At 40.7% G+C, this 17,072-nt stretch overlaps 1 protein-coding gene across 4 annotated transcripts in view; it reads right to left on the bottom strand.

The window, feature by feature from the left end:
• ESRRG (estrogen-related receptor gamma) overlaps positions 1-17,072 on the bottom strand; it is a 460,216-nt gene that overhangs the window by 342,292 nt on the left and 100,852 nt on the right. The window contains exon 2 of one of the 4 annotated variants that reach the window (XM_014528050.1): positions 11,525-11,643. The exons of the other annotated variants lie outside the window; for them this stretch is intronic. The gene's annotated coding sequence lies outside the window, so the exon portion shown is untranslated. The remainder of the gene's footprint in view (positions 1-11,524; positions 11,644-17,072) is intronic. 4 annotated transcript variants of the gene reach the window in all.

Raw genomic sequence — 17,072 nt, 5'->3', positions numbered from 1 at the left:
ACTATTTTTTTAAATTGTGAGACTGTATGGATTAGAAATGCCGTAAGTGATAACTCAGCACAACATCACTTTTTACAAAACCTCAGTGTGACTCCCTCTCCATTGAAGAACTAATCACAGCCCTGGCCAGTGGAGCTCAGTTAGTTGGGCGCCATCTGTGCACCGGAAGGTTGACGGTTTGATTCCGTCAGGGCACATGCCCAGGTTGTGAGCTTGATCTCCAGTAGGAGGTGTGCAGGAGGCAGCTGATGGATGGTTCACTCCCACATCCATGTTTCTCTCCCTCTCTCCTTCTTCTTTCTTCCTTCTCTAAATATATCAATAAAAAATCTTAAAAAAAAAGAAGAAGAAGAAGTAAACACACATTGCGGCTGGCCATCTTCAGAAAGTTCTGTGAAGATACTTAAGAAAAAATCCCTGTCCTGTTTTGGAGCCACCAAAACCAAGCTCAGTTTACTTCAGTCTATGCTCCGGAAATACCACCAACCTTCCTACCTCTCTCTGCTTAATTTAACGTGACAAATCGTGGCCTCTTTTGAGGAACAGAATGTGTTACGTAATTTTCAATATCATGCCCTCAGAAGTTCTAGTGACTTTATCAAGACATGTAAACAAGGGGACATCATGTAAAAGGAGTGAGTGATCATGGCTCCACGTTCCACCCGTTGGACGATACTCTGATGACCTAATCGGGTTCTCAAATGCATAAATACTGCGCGCCTCGGAACATCAAGGGCATCATCTACACACGGGCACGGTTCAAGTCAACCTATGTGCTGTGCTTCCTCGATTAAGGGACTTGCCAGCTGACAGGCAGAGGAGCAAGTTGTGACATCTCTCAGTGATCTGCCTGAGTGTGTGTGAACTTCGCTGTTCACCCGATTGTCACTTCATGGGAACGATTCGCATTGGCAATGGCATATGGAGTTGGTTTTAACTTAAATTTGAATCTCTTAAAATGCCTCCCCAAAAGACTGCCCTATGGTGCTGCCCTGGAAATAAAGCCATTATGTGCAGAGGAGCTCAGCCTGTCACATGCTTGACAGTGCAGTTACAGACCACAGAAATGGCCAGGTTTCAGAAGAAATCACAAAATGTGGATGGCTAACAGAGGTCGGCTTGAATAATTCCTGTGTCACTTACGTGCCAATTATTCATCTGTCAAAGCTTGCAAACAAGGAGTATACAATACCGAATGTTTAACCTAATAGCAAACAACAACAACAAAGCACAAATAAACATAGGAAACTCTAATATTCCTCCATAATTTTAAAATTTTACTTTCAGTCCTGATAAAGAGCTCAAGATGATGAAGATAGATTATGAAAAGCATCATATCACTGTGATGCCAAAAGTATTGAGCAATGAGCCCTGGCTGGATAGCTCAATTGATTAGAGCACCATCCAGGTACGCCAAGATTGCAGGTTAGACCCTCGGGCAAGGCACATATAGGAATCAACCAATGAATATTTAAGTCAGTCTCTCTCTCTCTCTCTCTCTCTCTCTCTCTCTCTCTCTCCATCAAAGAACCTAGAAATGAAAAATGCTCGGTTCAGTTCTTATACATCTTTGCTGAACCTTAGGAAACATACTTATCTCTATACTTTGCTCTCTTCCTCATGGTCACTTCTTCCCAGTCTCCTCTGCTGATTATTCTCCATTTCTCTGTCTTCTGATTATGAAAAAAGCTAAGTCCTGAGATCTTTTTAAAAAAATCTTCTACACTCGCTCCCTAGGTGGCCACAGCTAGCCCCCATAGTTTTAATACCATATATATGCTGACAAATCCCAAACTTATAACTTTAGCTGTACATGTCGACTCTGAACTTCACACTCATTTATCCATCTTCCTACTGGGCACAATTCGTTTAGATGCCTACTATGCATCTCAAAATTAACATTTCCAGAATGTTGCCCTTCTGTTGATCTCTGCCCTTTAACTACATTTAGGCTCCCTCATTATTTTCCATCTTCTTGTTGCTCAGACCAAAATCTTTAGCTACATCTTTGATTCCTTCTTTCTCTAAAATCACCCATGCAACCTGTATGCCCATTCATTCCACAAATGTGTCATTCATTAGTTAGCTACTATATTCCTGGATCCTAGAAAAAATTAACCCTCCGAAAGTATGGAGAAGATTGCATACCCAGGCTGTTTGCAAACTTAAACACATGATTTTTTTAGTCCTCAACTGTATTACCTTTTAAAAGCTGCAAATATATCTATTTAAAAGAAAAAAACTAAAACTGTACTTTCAAACAAAATGGTTTTTTAAACAAGGCTAAGTAAATACATGAACCAAATAGACTTTCTAGAACAGTAAAAAATTATATTTCCATACCTATCTATATCTATATCTATATCTACCTATCTATCTATCTATCTATCTATATATATATACACACACACACACACACACACACACACACACACACACACATACAGATTCTAGTAAGTGGAGAAATAATAAGATAGATAAATAAGCTAATTTGTACTGAGTGTTTACCATGTGCCAGGAACTGTTAGTCCTCATAAGGACTCCCATGAGGGACTATTCCCAGTTTACAGATTAGGAAATTGAGTTTTATGGTGTTTAAGCCACATGTTAAGTTTAAACAGCTAGTCAGTCCCAGAGCGAGAATTTAAACTGCATTATATTGTATCATTTTGCCTAATTACTATATATAGGTATGCATGTGTATTAATTTAAATTAGAAACAGAACATTAAATAAAGAAGTGTAAAATATAATGTAAACAATTCTAGTCCCTTGGAGGTTTTAAAATTGTATAAGCTTTTATAAAATGATCATAATGTACACATTTTTATAGTTTTAAAATTGTATTTCTAATAGTTGATACAAAAAAATTATGTGTTTAAGTGTAAATTATGAAGCATAATAAAATAAACTTTCGTGAACCTTCCATCCAGCTAGACAGGTGTGGGGACCTTTCTTCTGCCATGGCCATTTGGATATTTATAACCTCATTCTCAGGCCATAAAAAATTATCAACTTAAAAATTAGCCTGTTATATTTGGTCAAACATTTAATTAACTGATCCTTAATGCCTTGGCAGGACCAGACCAAATGATTTCACGGGCCTTATACGGCCCCCGGGCCAGACGTTCCCCACCCCTGAGCTAGAATAATGAGTATTGCCCAAAAGGTTAAATTTATCCTGGTCCTTTCTTCAATCACACTCAGCTCCCTAGAGGTAAACGCTATCTTGAATTGAGTTCATATCATTCTTTTGTTTTTCTTAGAAATTTGACCACAAGATTGTTTCCCTGGATAATATATATAGTTTAGATTTATTTCTATGTGATCTTTTAAGATGGTATCATTTTGTATAAAGTTCTTTGGGGGTTTTTTTCTCATTCAATGTTAATGCTTCTATGATTTAGAGCTGTGGTTCATTGATTTCACTGCTCTATTGTATTCCATTTTATGATGATTCCAAATTTATTGGTCCATCCTTCTGCTGACTTCTCCTATAAACATCAAGGCATGTGATAAAGCTACTGTAAGGCATTATGATATTTACACAATAGTCAAATTGATCAACAGAACCAAATAGAGAGCTTAGAAACAGGACCACACCAGATGGTAACTCGATATCTAACAAGAGTAAATTGCAGATCTGTGGGGAAAGGATGAACTCTTTGGAAAATGGTGCTAAGATAATTGATGATCTGGAAACGAAACACTGCCTTATATTATAAACAACAGCAAATCCAAGATGGATTAAAAGCCAAAAAGCAAATCTCTAAAACTTTAAAAAGACAATATAACAGGGTAACTTTATGACCCCCAGTTAGGAAAAAGAAAATTATTTCGGACAACAGAAAAAGTGCTGACCATAAGGGGAAAAAAATGATAAATTCTAACTAACAGTCAGAGAATGCTTTCATAAAAGGATACCATAAAGAAAATACATGGAGAATTATTAAGAATTTCTTTTATAAGTACAATTCCCTGTTCCCTAAAATAGTTACTACTTGAGCACCTCACTCTGACTTCATCTACTTCTTCCTAGTGCTCTGAAGGGTAGGTACTACATAAACACTGTTGATTAACAGACTTTCATTTTAAAACTGTTTTCTGTGGCAGCATATGTAAAATTCTACCTTGCTCTAAACAAAGTCGACCAACTATAGGTGGCATTGTTGTAGCATATATCATGTTCTCAATTACCCTGTATGACAGCAAAGACTGATACCAGTAAAACTTCATTTAAGTTTTTTAATTCAATTGAACCAGGAGGTCATTGACACTTCAGTAATTGCTATTGAAAACCATTTGGCTGAAAGAGAAACACACACACACACACACACACACACACACACACGCCCAAAATAAACTGTGACACAATCTTCACTACAGATAATTCATTTTAAAAGAATTACCTAGTTTGGTTCTTGGTACAAGATCAGCATTGCAATGGTTTTACCTGGTAGGTGTGTAAATGATTCGAATATAGTCCAAACATGACATAATTTATAAGACCCAAATAAAGAAAAATTGTCTTTCTCCCAATATTTCCCTGTTTGCAAACAAAAAGTCCAGTTTTTAAGGTTGGTACTAGGTCTAAACTCTGGAATAAACACAAGGAAACGAAAAGACTTAGAGAGAGCAAAGCGGTGGTTTGGAAGAATCTGGGACCAGCCCTCTTTCTACAGATGGTGACAGGGTGGCAAGTTGGTGACCACAGGTGAGTCCCCAGTACTGTCCACGTCCCCATAGTACTGAATGTTGGTGACCTGCTTATTTCCCCCGACTAGGGACCTCCAGGAAAGTCTTTGACTTTTTTCTGATTTCCTCTCTGCTTTTATCCCAAGAAGAAATGGCTTAGCGTAGCTAAGTGCCTAACATTCCCTAGTTAAATTTTAAAGATGTGGATCCCCATGAGAGCATGGCAGAGAAGGGGGTGTGGGTACACAATTCAGACTATAAATGTATTCTGTAAAGTCTGGCATCTGTCCTCTCTTCCATTAGATCATGGGTTCCCACCAGTGGGGACCTTCTTGTATTTTTTTTTCTTTGCTAAACTATAAAATTCATTGTTAGGCTCACAAATCCTGTTGTCAAAAAAAAAGTCACCACAATACCAGAAGGCATGACTAGTCGTATAAGGAATCATTGAACTCTAATCGTTGTAACTGTTTTTTAAAGATGCTGTATTTCAGGGCTATTCAACCCATATTCTACATGTAAAACTTAGATCTCTGAAAAGAGCAGTGAAAATGAACACAGGGTGGAAATCAGAAACTGAGAAGCGTGTCCATGAATACAACAAGACGGTGATAAGCCAAAGAAAGAACCAGGTAGACTATCACTCTTCCCGCAGAGGGTGGCTCCTGCAATTGTGAAAACAGCTTGGGATTCAGATACACAAGCATCTTGGCTTGAGACCCATCTGTCCGTCGGTGTCACGTACAAGCCATGTGATCCTGAACAAGTTCTGCCATCTCTCCGGCTGCTTTGTGAAAGGGAAGGAATGAATCCTCGGCTCCCTGCCTCGTGCGAAGATTTGATGAGATGACGCACTTAAAACACTTTGTAAACTGGAAGGCATTATAGGAACATGATTCATCTATTTAAAGAACAATTATCGAAACCGATTCTCCCTGAGGAAAGAACAAAGGAAATGGGCTTATTTAATTATAGCAGAAGGAATTTATATTAGGCAGTGGGAAAAGCACCCTGGCCGTGACACTGATTACAAAGGAGGGAACTGGGTTGCTTTCTGAGGAATAAACCATCATTGCTGGAGAGAATTAAAACAATGCTGCCTGGAGGTAGAGGGAGAGGGTGTGTGCCATTTCCTGGTGCTACTTGGGATAGAAATCGGGCGCAAAGTTAATAAAAGTCTTTGGCCACTTTAGTCATCGAAAGACAGCCTTACACCCTGTTTTCTGGGGCCCTAAGGAATCTAATAGCATCAAACTATGTAATTCTAAAGCATTTGCTGGCTCCCTCTTGTAAAAGTTGAATGAAGACCTGTCTCTTCCCCTCCATTCTTTAAGTGAGTCACCAACCTACAAGAGCAATCTGATGGCAGTGTGCCGAATATGAAGCCATGCAGGGCTGTCCTCAGGGAAATTCAAGGAAGGGGGCAGGGGGACAATCATACCACTCCCCGATCCTTCCCACAAGCGACATCGAGGGCCCGCTCTGTAGAAAGTGCTGAAAGGATGCAGGAGAAGCTCAAGCAGACACGGTCTCTGTTCTCAAGGAGTTTCAGTTCAGTGGGAGAGGCAGATATTACTCAAAGCCACTTTATTGAAAATAAATGCCCGGAAAGTGTATAATAAAGGGGTTTATTATACAAACCAGAGAAGCTAAGTAAGGGTGACCTGACCCTTAACAGTAAGTGTTAACTAGGCAAAGATAACACTTGGAGGTTTTGTAGCTGAAAGGCCAGCAGGTGCAAGGGTCCTGTGGCAGAAGGGATGTATGGGCTGAGCCAAATGAGAGAGAGAGATGGATGGAGACACCCAAGAAAGAGACTTGTTGACCATCTTTAGGATGCTGGTCTTTATCCTCAGAGCAATGTGAAGTCACTATTGCAATGAAGGTCAAGAGAAAAGCAAACCACAGAACCTACAAACGGCTTGTGGAAAGGCCTTAACTGTTGTTCTGCGATGAAATGAGGAAGGATTGAAAATCATTGGAGCCTCCTTACATCACAGGTGTCCTTGGCCAGCCATCTCCTTTCCTTCCAAGTGGACCAGGCCCCTGATCATCTCAGTTTCTGCACCCTGTGGACAACTCTGCCTAGCTACTCCTCTGCCCCTATAGAAACTGCACAATGGGCCATGGGAGTTAGGTACATGCAGTCCGCAAAGAAATATGTATTTCCTAAGGTGGTAAAAGTGTATGGAGGGGCGAGCGTGGCAGTCAGCAATGAATGTGAATCAGTACGGGACCACCTAAACCTAGGGGTAGACCAAGGAAGAGAAACTGCCATTCAGAGTTACATAACCTCTTTTCTGCTCTAAGATAATGGCTATCTATAAAAAATGCCCAAACTATTAGTAGCTCAGTATTTAAAAAAAAAAGAGAGAAGAAAAAAAAAACTCTGGCAGGGAAATAATAACAAAATGTATGATCCACAGAGGTGGTGGAAAGATATAATGTTATTTTACATATTTGATATAGAGCCTAAATTAAGCCACAGAAAAGAGCCCATGAATCTTCACAGCCTCATTATCAAGCCTCCTTAAACCTCAAATACAGAAAAATACATTTCATAAACAAAGACCCAATAGGATTTTAATAGTACAATAAATTTCACAGACATTTGCACTAATCACATTTCACTACATTTTTTTTTTGAAGAAAGAAATTCCATTTGATAAAGAGTCAGATTTTGAAAGAGGGTACAAAATATATTTTAGGGAGCCAGTTTTCAACTAACCATGGAAATACAAGTCAAATATATTATAGTCACATCAAGTATTAGGAACCAGCAAATATGCACATATGCCTCTCTCCCCACTCCTCAGATTCCTTGTGTCACGGCTCAATCCCCTAAGAACTTATCTTTCCTCCAACCACTGCACATGGCAGGAAAGTCAGCCCTCAGTTAGAGCTGTCAGTCCCTGAGGTGTTCCAGGGTCCTGCATGCCTTTCCACAGCTCCGTCTTTTCTTCAATATGTGGGTGGTTTTCTAGTGCAAGTTTCCATCTAATCATTACCTGGTTTTGTTGAAGATGCTCTAGCTTGAACGCCATCGCCACAACAGTCTCATTCGCAAAGAGATATGTTTACCCAGGACTCCCCTTAGACCAGAGCAAGAGGGGGTCCTACCTGGGCCCGGCACTTTAGCTGGCTCTTCTTTGACCTTCTCCATGGATCAAGAGGACGTACCCACCTAGATGTACCTCCATTCTCAACCCTGTTAAGTCCTGGGACCCTGGAATTCCCTACCTTAATGGTCCCTAGCTTACTCTGGGGAGAGGGGATTTTTAGATGAGATTAACCTTTATTTTTATTTCTTTAAATATGCTTGTATTGATTTGATTCTTATACACATGTTGAACCATTCATTCAATCATGTATGCATTCGTTTAGCAAATATATAGGGATTTCTCTGATGTGCCAGTTGTTATTCTAAGCTCTGGGGACACAGCAGAGACATAACATTCTCTCCCTCATAGAACTTAGAGTCCAAAGGGGGAAGTGAGCAATAAAAAAATGCAAACACGATATTCTGAGAGCGGTAACGCAATTTTGGAGGTACTCCTTAAACAATGAATGAATGAATGTGGAAATCCTTTATGGCGACCAAGAAACTTTATTTTTGGCTGGCCTTGTTTGCCACCAAATTGAAAAAAAAATTAAACAGAGGATCTCTTTTATGTTTCTATCAACTGCAGCTCCTGAACTAATCCAATGATGAGTCCACTTAATGATTGCTATTTACCTAAGCACATTCTGAACTATTATGCCCTCTATAGAAATGTTCAAACAAGAACGTTAAATCTGACATGGAGAATGGATTCCTTTGAATCTGAGAGGGGGGGGGGGGCACAGGCACATGAAAGAATTGCCATCTTCTTTATTTCAATTTGAAATGCAACCCTTTCCTTACCCCAGATTCTAATTCAAGGGGCTGCAGTCCCATGGCCATTCCCTCAAACCAGGTTCCATTGAGCCACTGATGGTGGCTTTTTAATTTCATCCTTCAGGTGTTGCATCAAGCAGAAAAAAGCTGGGAACCACCGGTCGAAATATGATTGAAGCCCCCCCCCAAAGTTTTACTATCAACTGCAAAACCCACAAATAAAAATGAAGATGGGAAAATGCATCACTGAAAATCTAATGTGCAGTTGGCTAAATGATAAACCAATTTGAATTAGCGAATACTAATTGAAAAACTGCATGACAAAGTATTTTCCCATTAAAACAGAAATTTGCTAAAGGCGTTTTCAATTATTTATCGTGCTTCGGTGAAAAGCTCCACACATCCTAACTTTGCCTACTGATCGGATTTTGAGCACACCAGCACCTAGCCCAAATGACTTTAACAATTCTATGCCAATGACCTTGACGATGCTCTTCGATTTTTATGAGGTTCTTTTTTCTCTCTCTACCGTCCTCACACCTAACTGAACAGATGCTTTTCACTTGATAGCCTAATTACGATCTTTGAGTTTTAATATTTTTAACCTTATCAGGGCTTATCCGCATCCCAGAATCAGTTCAGTAGACTTTACAAGACAAGTGGACTATGTAGACATTTTGGCCATCTGAAAGGACATTTTGGATGAAGGACTGTCTCCCTTTGAAGTTCACAAATATTTGAACGTCCTTTCAAATGCTGAGATAACGTCCTCTCCTCAAAATCAGGGCAGAGGTGGCTGCTGGGAGCCAGAATTGTGGATTCCAAGCCCACAGGGAAGGGAATATATTTGGAACATAATACCCTGTTGGTGCCCAATAAATGTTTATTAATGAGCCCCATGTTTTGACCCAGGCATGGAGAATAAATCCAAGGAAGGAAGATTATGCAAACAGACAGGAAGGTCACCCAGCCCTACATGGGGTGTGGCCCAGGGTAGGGGCAGGACCAAGGCACGCAGGTGACAGGACAAATTCTCCTGGGTGTCCAGCGGCGACCCTCGCGAGCCCCACTCCAATAGTTGCCTAGTCCATTATAAAATAGCGTAGAAGGACGTTTTAATCAGTGGCTGTTAAAATGGTTGTTTGAGAACAAAACGAAACTGCACACAGGCTCTCCTCTTAAGAGCTGAAAAGATTCTTGGGCCAGACTCCTCATGGAGACTCAAGAGTGAGAGAATCACATCTTAATGACCTCTGAGATTCATTAGTAATTGGTATGCCCGCCTTGTGTAATTGGATGGTAGAGAGCTCTCCTGCAGCCAGACTTAGAAACGTCTGTTTAGCAAACAGATTTCGCATGAATGAGATGTGTTAGAAAGAATGACAAGTCCTGGGAAGTCACGTGATCCCAAGTGATGACATTGGGCAAGGGGCCCTGGAAAGGCAACACTTACAAAACAGTATCACCGTCCCTGATATGAAACCGAAAAGGCACGAAGCAGTTACCAAAATGCCTTGTAAGAGGCATTTGTCCTTCCCAACACTGCAGGGAAGACTGTCTGTGTGACTTGGCACCAGTCGTTAGCTATTTAAAATGATTGTTTTTAATCTAGTAAGTAAAACCGAAATTTGCTGTGGTTTCTTTTAATAAAATATTTATGATGCTAGGAAAATAGCTAAATAGCTCTGATCTGAAAGTAAACAATGGAACGGAACTACATTGATATCTTCCCCGTAGGACATACAGCTCAAAACACACGCACATAAAAGACAGTCAGGTCTAACATGAAGCTGTATTGCGTAGACGTTCTCTTCTTTAATTGAAATCGTATCTAAGGTGGCAATTACCTCTTGCCTCAGCTGCCCTCACCCTTTCTAGCCTGAAGGCCCAGAACTTGTGAATTATTAAACAATCATATTTGTAGCAGCAAATTGATTTTTGAGAGAATCCATATTGATTGAAATATTCAAGACTAATGATTTTGAGGTTAAGGTGTTTAGATGGTATTGCCTCTGATGGACTAAATGGGTAGGGCTTTTTTCCCCCCCTATTTATATTATTTTCCATTAATTGCTAGTTGAACTTGCTCTTCACTTTGAATCCATCCATCATACTAAAACCTGGTGCGGCCAGTTGGCTTTCTAAAACAATGCCAGGTGTTGCCGTTGTCCATGAAAAGAAGGAGACCATATAGGTGAGCCAGCTGGTTGGCATCCTAACTATGCGGGTTGAAGTCATATTTGTAATTGTTGGTTAGGCTAATTAGGCGTGCTCTATTTCAGCAATTCAGAAGGCATCTCTACGCCACACACAACTGCCAATGAGTCACACAAGAGTCACCGGATAAGCGCACGGTGGTGAAAGCTGGGTAAATTAATTGCTAGTTATCAGGAAAAAGGAACACCAAGTTCATGGTCAAGTGCACGTCACTGTAGGTCAGCACCTCTACCGTCATACCTGGTGACATGGTCACATACTATAATAACTCCCAACGAGAGTATTTGAGATGTCTGGCCTTGACTCAGTCTTTCAAAGGATTTTGTAGATGATTCAAAAGCCGAAACCCCATAGGTTATGGTCCCAGAACTTAATAAATAAGATTATCTTTATGATACCAATTCTGCAGGAAATCTGAGTGTTGGTCTGCCACTGATTGACTACATAAACTTGGTCAGCATATTTACTATCACCAGACCTCAGAAGTTCATCTAAAATAAGGTAAATAGAAGCTTCTCCATTTTTGAGGTACAGTACAGTGCACCTATACATTTTTATTGTTATAGTTGATATTCGAGTGAGAAGCTAAGCTTTTTAAGGTTGTAGAATGAGAGTCTGTGGCTCAGATACTTTCTTCCTCTCTTACCCCACATCAAAATCACCAACAAATCCGGTTGGCACTACCTTCACAGTATATCCAGGGACCCTCCACGTCTCCCCACCCCGCCAGGCATACCTCTGGGGTCCAAGCCGCCGTCACCTCTTCCTGGATTAGAGCCGTTGCCTCCTAGTGCGTGTCTTGGCTTCCGCCCTTGCCTCTCCTCAGTCTACTCTCTAAACAGCGGCTGGAACATCCTGTACAAATGTAAGTTACATTATGTCACTCCTCTCCCCAAAACCCTGCAGGTAGCTTCATCTCCTTCACTGTACAGGTCATGGCCATGATAGTGACGTCAATGACCCTACACATGTGGCCTGTCCCCCCTTTTCCCTGACATGGCCTCTCACTGTTTTCTCCTTTGTAGATACTTCACTTGCGTCCATTGCTGGCCTTGCTTCCCTCCATACACCAGGCAACTCCCTCCCTTTGTATCTGCTGGCCCCGTGACCAGGAGCCCCCCTTTCCAGCCGTCCACATGATCACTCCCTCAACTTCTTCTGGTCTTTTTGCAAATGTCATCTCATGGAGTCTTCTCTGACCTCCCTACTCAAAATGACCAACCCTCCTTCCCTCACTCTGTTTTCTTCCATCATGTGACATACTCTCTATTGTGATTTTTTATTTGTGTACTTTCTTATTAGAATGTAGGCTCTATGCAGGCAGAGTCTTCAGACAGTGTGCCCAGACAGTGCTGGGTCAATAAATATATATTAAAGAATAGAAGAAAGAAGGAAGGAACGAAGGAAGGGAGGGATTCCAAATCTAACCCTGGATTCTAGCAAAATATTTGATTCTCACAAACCAGTAAGCATATCCCTAGTTTTAAAAAATATATAGTTTTTTATTGATTTCATAGAGGAAGGGATATAAAGAAAGAGATAGAAACATCACTGATGAGAGAGAATCATTGATTGGCTGCCTCCTGCACGCCCCCCACTGGGGATGGAGCCCGCAACCCAGGCATGTGCCCTGACCAGGAATCAAACTGTGACCTCCTGGCTCATAGGTCAATGCTCAACCACCGAGCCATACCATTCTGGCAGTATATGCCTAGTTTTTAATGTACTATATGATCAGGGCATATTCCAAAACTATGTTGCCATAATTGTCCCCACCCCACTGGTTATAAACACTACAAATCAGTCACAAATTCTGGTTTAACTCTTGGGCTTACAATTAAAGTAGAAAGGGATTATTATCATAATTATTATTATTACCAATAAACTTCTGTTTATTTAAAGAAAAAAAGGTGATTACTTCCAACTCTGTTCGTCTTTCCAAAAACTGCTAATAGACTTGAACCTTTGAAATTCCTGATTTGACCTGAGCTTGACCCTCGCAGACAATTCATTTGCCAAGGGGGGGGGGGGAATTACAATAAAAATGTCTTAACATTTCTTAAACTGAGACCCACAATATTTCTGTTCCTCAACCACATATACATCCGTCTCCAATGTTCTCAGGATAAAGAAGAAAAAGGCTGCTTTCTAATTTTTTAAACAGAGCAATGGGCAGCAGCACTTTAAACCTTCTCAGTTGGAAAGTGATATTTTTGGTCAATGATCTATTTTTATTTCTGCTCGGCTGTTTCTCGAGGAGTCCAATGACAAGGACCTGTCCTTCAAAGTTGTAGACTGTGGGCACGGAATTAGCATTTTCAATTACTTCCCCTGGATGAAGCACACAGGTCTCTTCCCCTCCCCACCCCCAACCACTCTCTCTCTTTTTCTCTCCCCTTGGAGGACAGGGAGGGCAGTTTCGGGGTTACCCTTCATTTTTTATTCAGAATGTTCTCAGCAGGCTCCAAACATACTTGAAAAAGCAATTTATAATTTTTTTCCCAAAAAAGAAGAACGGCATCTAGGACTTGAACATCGTCGGATGTATGCTTCCATTGCCAAGCCTATCTGTTTTAGTTGACAAATTTGCTTTGTGTCATTTTTAATCTGCAGACGTATATTTTTGTAACTCCTATTGACTCTGTGGCAAAGCTAGTTAATGTGATTTTCCTGGATAAGATACTCAGGACAGTTACCCTTGCAGACATTTTTAATAAAAACAAACATCAATTGGGGACTCAGAAATGAGATCAGATTGCTTTATCAACCAAGGAACAACCATCCCTCTATTTCTCATTCTTCTTTCAATACCCTACCTGTTACCACCTTTTTAATACAACAAACTGATCAGATCAAGGACAGATTTGGAAAGGAAAGACAAAAACCAGGAGCTGCTGTTTAATTTTTGGAAAAGCCATTATCTAAAAGAAAGCAAACCAGAAAGTACAATAAGCCAGGTGCAAGGGTGGAGCTCAGGTGATGGGAGTCATAAACTGTTCTATCGTGAGGTAGTTGTCCTGCCAATTGGGTGGACGATCTTGAAGGGTCTTTCCTTTATTCTGGCTCTGGCATTTATTTGGTTGGAGAAATAAATGATTCTAACACACTTTGGAAATACATGGTACTCATTAAAAAGGCACTCACAGAATTCTGACAACATTCACTCCAATTCTTAGTTTTTACAGGACCTCTGCTCTACTTTTAAGTCTTGTGAAGAGATGCTAGAGACACCGTGTCCTGAGATCCAATCTCTTTGATTGCAAAGAGCCATCCTTAATCCAAGTGGTAACAAAACAAAACAAAACAAAACAGGGAACTGGTGGAATACTCAGGACATAGCTTATACCTTTGGGAGAGGATGGCATTTGTTCGGCACTTACTACCTGCTGGTTCCCTGGAGGATTCTTTACATGTTCCATTTCAAGGAGCAGACACCTGGGGCAAAACCACCTTAACCTCCTTCCCCAAAAGCTCGGGATCAAATTGTCTCCCCCTGTGACAAAAATTGCAAAAAGGACTGCTTTCCAGGATAGACCCAAACACCTTCTGGAAGTTCATTGCTCTGCAAGTCTCCCAGGACTGAATTCATACTTCAAAGCATGTTTCACAACTTATCTACCACCAAGTAATAAAAACATCCAGTCCAAGTTGTATCTGATAAAAGTACCAAGGCTAATAGGGAAAATTATCTACCACCAAGTAATAAAAACATCCAGTCCAAGTATCTGGACCATCCAGTAGGGTATTGTATCTGATAAAAGTACCAAGGCTAATAGGGAAAGTATGAAGAAACTGTATGTAATATGCAAAATATAAATCACTCTAAACTAATACTCACTTTAAGTATGACCCAGTATGTCAGGGAAGAAAATGCTCCTAAAAGTGTGTGTGTGTGTGTATGTGTGTGTGTGTGTCTACAACACAACATATTACTCCCTTCCCCCATACACTTCAACACTCCACCTTAAAGTGAAAAGAAGCTGGAAAGAATTAAACTAAGATGCTACTCCATGAAGCTGCAAGTGCATAACTATTGGGTGAATCTCTAAACCATGACTATGCCATTGGCTGTTTTATTAAGTTTACCTTTAGCAGGTGTAACCTTCATAACCAGGCATCTCCGCTGGTCTGACATTTACAAGGCAATATCTTTTAAAAGCAATAGCCTTCAATGTTGAGCCACCTCTTAATTATGGGTCCATTGAACAAAGGTAGCATTCATCTCTTCGTTTCACAAAGACAGGCAACTAGCGCACTGGTAGCAGTTTTTATTGGTAGGAAACCAAGTGCCACTTAGATTCACTTTTATTACTCTTCAATAATGAGGTTTGTGTTTCGTTTTGTGCTTAAACGATGGATTATACTCAAATGAATCTGTCTTTCCCCTCATTATTATTACTCTTATGACTTTCCTAAGAGAGGAAAAAGAGTATGTTTAGGTACATTTCATTCTATCCTGCCTTAAATCAAGTGCTCTCGAGGGAAAATAAGCCAATCTGGAGCTCTCCCCACCCCACCTCCTATTAGTTGAGTCACTGTGGACTCCAGAGAATGAAACATCTATAGCAACATGGAATAATTTCCTCTTATATGATGTTCAGAACTTTTTATATTTATATTCACAAAAGGATTAAAGGCAATGGGATGGCATCTCTTTTTCTTTTATGTCTGCTTAGTGCATTGTTTGGAGAAATTCTGGAAGTAGTATTGAAGCAATAAATTATATATTTGCTCCATTGTTGGCTTAACTTTTTTTAGGAGGAACTTCCTCTGCCTACATTTGTTTCCCTGTGTGTCCTCCTGGAATGTGGGCCCCTCAAGGGCAGGATCTGTGGCCTATTCACCTCCAATCCCTAGAATCCAGCACCAGGCCTGGCACAGGGCATGAAAGGCATCTGTTGAGTGGAAGGTTGGGAGGCTGGATCCCAATGGTCACCTCTTCCAGGAAGCCTTCCCTGCTGCCCCAGACAGGTGAGCTGTTTGTCACCTGTGGGCACCCTCCTTCAGAGCTCCTGTTACACTGCGTTGAGATGACCTATGTGACTTAACTTAAGCCTGGGCCCAGAACCATTGCCTCCCAAACCCTGAAGGTTTCACAGGTGAGGAAAGTGAGGCCTGAGAGCGGGAGGGACTAGTCCAGCCGTGGGCAAACTACGGCCCGCGGGCTGGATACGGCCCGTTTGAAATGGATAAAACTAAAAAAAAAAAAAAAAAACCCGTACCCTTTTATGTAATGATGTTTACTTTGAATTTATATTAGTTCACACAAACACTCCATCCATGCTTTTGTTCCGGCCCTCCGGTCCAGTTTAAGAACCCATTGTGGCCCTCGAGTCAAAAAGTTTGCCCACCCCTGAACTAGACACTACGCAAACTAATGTTCCAGGGAGGACTTCTACTTTTGTTTTTATCCTCATTTTTGTTTTTCTTTTTAACATCGTTAAGAAATAGTTGGACAAGTTTCTGCAATAAATTTTTAGCTATCCTTACAGTGTTGATTTTACTTTTTATTTGAGTACTTTTTTCAAACCTTGGACATAGAATGTGAGAGCTGAGAAGGTCCTTGAAGATTGAGAATAAGTACAAGGTCAAGGTCCCACAGCTGGCTGGGGTCTAAGCCTCCAAGAACCTGAGTGTCCTGACTCTCTACCAGGCTTTCTAGTCCCAAATCCCATCTTTCATGAAGAAACCCATCCATGGGTTGCTAAACCCCATTCTGTCTCACCTATTTGTGAACTTGCACAGTACTCATACGGGCCTTCTGAATTGCACCATTGTGCATGGAATGATAACCTTGCTTAGTGAAATTCACTAGCTATGACCTCCATGTCTGCTGACGGCTCTTGTTCAAACACATCTCTGTGGCCCAAGACAGAGTCATGTGTATCCAACAGATGTGTATCCAGACATCTCCAGAAACATGTCCCAAAGGAACCTCAAACTTGACAAAACTGACAAAATTAAACTTACAATTTTTAACCCAAGTCTGTTCTGTGTTTTTTTCTATTATTATTCCTCATCAAATTAATGGCACCATTGCTTACTAATTTTTTTCCAAACCAGAAATCTATCCTCAGTTCCTCCTACTTTTTCTTTCCTCCTATCTAATGAATGACTGTCCTTGTCCATTCTATCTATTGAGTGTTTCTTAAATTAGTCCCACCTCTCCAACTCTACAGGCACTGTTCTAGTTCACTCCCACAGAATTTCATCTGGGACCACAGCAATAGACTCTAGTCTTGATCACTCTCCAAAGTCCTCCAATCCATCTTCCACAGTGTTGC

Source organism: Myotis brandtii, unplaced genomic scaffold, assembly GCF_000412655.1.
Source record: "Myotis brandtii unplaced genomic scaffold, ASM41265v1 scaffold612, whole genome shotgun sequence".
Lineage (NCBI taxonomy): Eukaryota > Metazoa > Chordata > Mammalia > Chiroptera > Vespertilionidae > Myotis > Myotis brandtii.
Note: the sequence above shows the minus strand (reverse complement) of the source record. Positions and strands in the feature narration are given on the sequence as shown.